Source organism: Chrysochloris asiatica, unplaced genomic scaffold (assembly GCF_000296735.1).
Source record: "Chrysochloris asiatica unplaced genomic scaffold, ChrAsi1.0 scaffold00041, whole genome shotgun sequence".
Lineage (NCBI taxonomy): Eukaryota > Metazoa > Chordata > Mammalia > Afrosoricida > Chrysochloridae > Chrysochloris > Chrysochloris asiatica.
In genome coordinates this window covers 2,783,072-2,789,071 of record NW_006408559.1, presented here as the reverse complement: position 1 = coordinate 2,789,071, position 6,000 = coordinate 2,783,072, and positions in this window count along the sequence as shown.

The window sequence follows — 6,000 nt, the reverse complement described above, 5'->3', positions numbered from 1 at the left end:
CAGCCGCTACAAACCAGCTCATTCCGGTTCTGGGTGGTTCTCTGATCCTGGAAGCCTCTCCCACAAGGCTGTGTGGCTCCCAGGGGGGCTCCGGTGGACCCTGGTCAGCCTCGTAATTCTACAGTGGTCTCCCCCTCTCCTGTCACTCCCTGTGTCCCTCAGGCCCTTGGTGGTACCACCCTGGTAGAGTGTTCATCACCCCAATGTGCCCACAAGGGGTGGGGAGAGATGAACAGTGAAACCCAGGATCTGCCCAGCTCCCTGGCTCGGGCCGTGTCACCCAGGAGGGAAGGACATCTGGACACCCAGCCCCCCAAAGTCACCCCACTCCATGCTTGGTGCTGAGCAGACAGGAGGGGGCTGGGTGACCGGTAGGCCTTCCTTGTCTCTTCCCATCTAAGACTGGGGACACAAACCACTTGCCTCCTCTCTCTCCTGGGACAGGGCTGGAAAGTGGTGAGGAAGCGCCCACGTGCACCCTGGGGTCCCTGATAACCTCTATTTCCACAGTCACCACCAGGCCTGCGTCCCTGCCCGGCCATTGCCTTATCGTTCTGAGGGAGCCTGAGCTTCAGTGTCCTCAAGTGGTCACAGTGACAGTTCTGAGTCACTCTGTGCCCCTAAAGTGTCCCATTCCTCTTAGCCTAGGAGCCAAAGCTTTATTCCATCCTTTGTCTGCCTCCCATAGCTCCACCACACAGGCTTCTTCCCTTCCCAGGAGACACTAAGACTGGGTGCTGGCACCGCCTGGCTTTCTCCTGTACCTCCCTCCTTGAGCACTTTTGCTTGGTGCAAAGCTCTTCATATAAAGCAGCTTCTTAGGAACTCTCTACTTTGTTGTTGTGGTTTCCAAGGAGAGGCTGGTGAGCGTGAACCACCGACCTTACAGTTCAAAGGACTTTGCAGTCCAGCACATTAGCTCACAGAGCCATACCAGGACTCCTTAATTTCCTTTCCTATCTGCTTACTTGGAGATCAGGCTCCTGAATGGAAACCCCATGAAGGCAGGGGCCCTGCCCTAACACGTCCCCGCGGGGACAGCGCAGAGGGCTCTAGCTGCTCCTTTGGTGGAGGTGCACAGACAGCGGGTGAGCTCCCGCTGCTGCTCGGACCCATGAGGAGAGTGCGGGCCCAGTGGGGTGCAAAGCCAGGGTCCTGGGCGCCTGGCCCAGCGACACGCTCAGCCAGCGGGGTCGCGGGCCCGGAGTCGGGCCACTGTTGCCCTCTCCTGGCCGAGCTTGGCCAAGCGCCATTCCCTGCTCTGTGGAGGCGGAGCAGCCATGCGGGGACCGAGCAGCGCCCCCAAGGTTCAGCGTCTTCGAGTGGTTTCTGTGGCCACAAGGACACCGCTGCAGACCGAAACCACGACCCTTTCTTCCGCTGCTACGTGTCTCCGAATGCGGGCGCTCGAGGGAAGGGGCTCGCTGGCCGCTCGGACGCAGCGTTCTCAACCAGTCCCCCCGGGGGCCACAAGACCCGATAACGACCCGGTGGCCCGCCGGGTCCCCCAGAACCACAAGACTCGGGCGAGGTCACAGCTGCCGGGTGGCTTCGGTGGGGACGCAGGAAGGCAGGGAGAGGAGATGCGGCACTTTGGGCACTGCGGCTCAGCGTGCAGCTAGCAGTGCCGGACTGTGTCCCTGCGCTTGTCGGTGGCCAAGGCCCATCCAGCGCAGCCAATCCCTGTCCCACCTCCGGGAAGCCTAGGGTGCCTGGGGGTCTCTAGAAGCCCTTCTGTAAGGCTCCCTGAGCCAGGCCTCCTTCCTCCAACAGGCCTGGGGAAGCCGCAGGGAAACCGTTGGCCGCTAGGGGCGCCCGCGGTCTGCGCTTCCAAGGTGGACTGGGAGCGGCATTTTCTGGGCCGTGAAGGACCAGGGAGCTCTCTCCTGGCTCTTCCTGTCAACCCATCTGTGAGTTTATTATGATCTGGTTTGTTGAGGGGAAAAAAGAAGCAGAGTACTCCGCTGACATTGCAGGTTGTGATGGTGGGGAGGTTTCTGTGCCACAAAGTTCCAGCCCTGGTTGTCCCCAGACACGTCGCTGGGTACATGCTGCTCTGAACAGCCTCCGTGGCAAGTCTGGTCTCTTCTAAGGGAGCAGAGTGAGGGAGGTCCAGAGCATCCTGAAACTTCTGGTGTTTGTTTCAGTTTGCTCTCTACCTTTTCCTCACTTGGGTTGAGACTCAGGTAGTAAAGAAAACCCCAGATGGAGCAAGAGGCCTGGCTGCATTTTCCTTAGGGTTGGCATCACTTCCTTACTGACGAGTGGTGGGCATTTTGCAAAACAATCCTTAGTGTTCCATGGTGAGTCTTCTCAGCTCTGTTAGCCAAACTGGTGCAGTTGGAATGTTCAAGAAGGGTGACCTGACCCGTCTGTTCCTTTAAAGTTGTTAGGTGCTGGTGAGTAGGTTCCAACTCAGAGTGACACTGTGCACAACAGAATGACACACTGGCTGGTCCTATGCCATGCTCACAATCATTAAGCTTGAGCCCATTGCTGCTGCACCTTGCCAGTCCATCTCATTGGGGGTCTTCCTCTTTTTCACTCACCCTCCACTTTACCAAGTATGATGTCCTTCTCCAGGGATTGGTCCCTCCTGACAACATGTCCAAAGTATGAAAGAAGTCTGGCCATCTTGGCCTCCAAGGAGCATTCTGGGTGTACTTTCAACACAGATTGGTTTGTTCTTCTGGCAGTCCATGGTACTTTTAATAGTCTCCTCCAACACAGTAACTCAAATGCATCAATTCTTCTACAGTCCTCCATATTCACTGTCCAGCTTTCATATGCATTTGAAACTGTTGAAAATACCATGGTTTGGACCTAGTGCACCCTAGTTTCAAACTGATTTGCTCTTGAACACTTTAAAGAGAGCTTGTGCAGCAGATTTGCCTAATACTCACTTGATTTTTTTTGTTTGTTTCTTGTACATTTGTAACCCATACCGAAGATTGTGGTCTTTGATCTTCATCAAGTACTTTAAGTCCTCTGCTTTCAATGAGCAAGGTTGTATCATCTACATATTGCAGGTTGTTAATGAGTCTTCCTCCAATCCTGATGCCACATTCTTCTTCATGTAATCCAGTTTCTCAGATTATGTGCTCAGAATACAGATTGAATAAGTATGGTGAAAGAATAGAACCTTGGCGCACACCTTGCCCAATTTTAAACCATTCAGTGTTCCCTTGTTCTGTTTGAACAACTACCCCTTGGTCTATGAACATTAAGGAGTCAGGGACTAAGGGACAGGGGCCGTCGCTGCTTTGCTCAGTTGCCATTTGCAATACTGCCCTAAAGCTCTTGGTCTGGGGTTTGACCCAAAATAGTAAGTAGCCAAAGTGCCCACCTGTCTCTGTCCTTGCTTCTCTAACCCTGATACTTGGGTGGGGTGGGCAGAGGGCCTTCCTCCTAGGCTGCTGAGGCCTTCCTGGTAAACTGACCGCTGGAGGCAGCATGTGAGAACTGAGAAACGGGTCTCACTTTTGCATTGAGAAGTGGAGGCCTGCGCAGGATGGGCAGTGTGCCCCTCTCCTCTGTCTCTCCCTGCTGTGGAGAAGGATGACTTTGGTGAGGAATAGGGCTCCTGGTTGACTCTGTGCTTGGGCAAGGAGGGTGAGGGATAGACTTTGGTCTGCAGCAGGATAAAACCACATTAAAACCTACAGAAGTGTTTATATTTTGTGTGTATTTTCAAAGTCCCTCCCTCTCTTTTTCCTTCCACTACATGTGGTGGGATTGGCTTTTATATGAAGGTAGTGTGGAAATGGGATGGTTTTAATCTAAATTCTTGCCCCTCAAATACTTAACTACAGAAGATACATTATTGCAAGAGAATGTAGTTATACCGTTCAGTTAAAATAGCTTGGTAGTAGCATTTTGACAAACTAGAATTTTATACATATAACTGGAAGGGAACAAAACCACCCAAATCCCCACCTCAGCCAAGAAGGGGCTAGATGCCTTATCTCACTAAATGAGATGCAAACAAGAGTTCATTTCAAAGTTCTGCTGCTCTAAGATCTACAACACATAGGGCTCATTTCTTATTCCGGGTAGGTACTCCTGAGGGGAGTCCATTTTAGACGAGAAACAGAAGCAAAGTAAAGACGACTGCTCCCCATCATAAAGTATTACCTGTCAGGCCTTCCTCCTTAAAGGCTTATAATATTTATAATAGCTAAAGTAATTTATCATTGGAAGGTATGTCTGCCTGATCTGAGATATAGTCAGCCAAGGGAAATACAGAAAAAGAGGCATATCCATACAGGGAGGTCTTTAAGTGCCAACAGACCTGGAGTGTCCCCGCCTAATCAGAGAACTAGTGCCATCAACTTGACCCTGACTCAGGGTCACCAACCCCATGTATGACACACAGAGTAGGACTGTGCGGCTTAGGGTTTTCAATGGCTGGAATCTAGTCTACACCTCACAGGCTTGCAGGTGTCTTTATTAGAAGGTGAAGCGCCACTAAGCTGAAGCTTTGGAGGGAAGCATCCAGGTGAAGGGCACAGGTAGGAAGGATGGCTTCCTCCTGTCTAGTTGCATCTCCTACTAGGGATAGCTGGAGGGGCAGGTTCATGTTTTCATTTTGAATTCCTGGTAGCTCTTCCAGCCTCTCAGAGTCGTCTTGACACAGCCATAAACCTTGTCTAAGGGCAGTGTGGGGAACGTGTAGGATGATGCAGTAAAAGAAGGGCCACTGTTTTCCAGAATTCCAATTGGGGAGCAGATAGGAAAGTGCCCACAGGAGATGGAGTGGAAGGTGGACTCCTCACAGACATCAGTGAGAACAGCTGGCTCTGGTGGGGGGTGGGGGGGGTGGAGGGGGGCTATTGCTGAAGTCACACATTACCACCAGACAATCAAGGCAGCTTACACCAAATCGACTTGGAGAAGATTTATTTGACCAGATTGTTTTAGAAAACCAACAGCAAAACACTGACAAGGTACATAAATACAGATTGGACGTTTCAGGATAAACCCACTCTATGTCCTACTGGCATGTAGGAATCCAGGTAGGATGGAGAAGCTGATCTGACCCTACGGCATGCACACCAGACGCTAGGTAACAGGGAGGTGGCAGATAGCTTTACAGCAAGGCAAACACTGGGTGGGCTACACAGCCTGGCTTAGGATCGGAAGCCTGGGCTCGCCACGCCCTCAGAGAGTACACCTTCTCGTTCTGGCCCAGCTTCTTCCAGTGGTACCTTCGTGGGCAGAGGCCTTTCCAGGGAGACAGCTGGCATCACACTCCATGACCCAGAAGTGGCTCCAGCGAGTCAGTGTGTTTTCAGAGGCTTTTTGTGTTCCAAATGTGCAACGAGCAAAACAGCAATTACTAAAGTTTGTTGAAATGTTTTATTGTTTTGTTTTGTTTTTGTTTTACTTTCTCTCTGAATATTGCCTCTAGCTCACCCTGTCCACAGACTAAGCAGGGGCTTTAAAATACTTCTAAAAAGCTAAAAAAAAAAAAAAAAAAACCAAACCAATTTAAACTTAAAAGGACACTAAAAAGGTACCACTTGTGAAGCACACCACCAGACGGAGGGGGAGGTCACTTTCTGTGAACCGAACGACCCCAGAAGGGAAGCGTCATTGCTGGGCATGAGTTGGTGGCAGCGGGCTAGGCAGTTACTGAGCTCCATCCAGGCGGCCTGGGCTCCTGCCAGGGCTCCTAGAGTTCCAAGGCATCTGGGGAAGCCAAAGCAGTGTGAGCTAATGGTGATGGGATTCTGGAGCTAACCACAGCATCACAAACCCTCACCCACCCTTCGAGTTCATCAATGCCAGAGCCGTGAAGAATGAAGAAAATGGCTTTTTCTTTTTTCTTCTCTTCCGAATCGGAGGCAGACAGTTCAGCTAACTGTACCACTTTCCAAACATTTGTGAGACCACATACAAATAAATTAAGAATTAAGACCAACAAGTAAGTCACAGAGGACAAGCCAACCTTTCCTATACGTCAAGCTAAGTGGCTGGAAAAGGTGTTTTCAAAAGAAA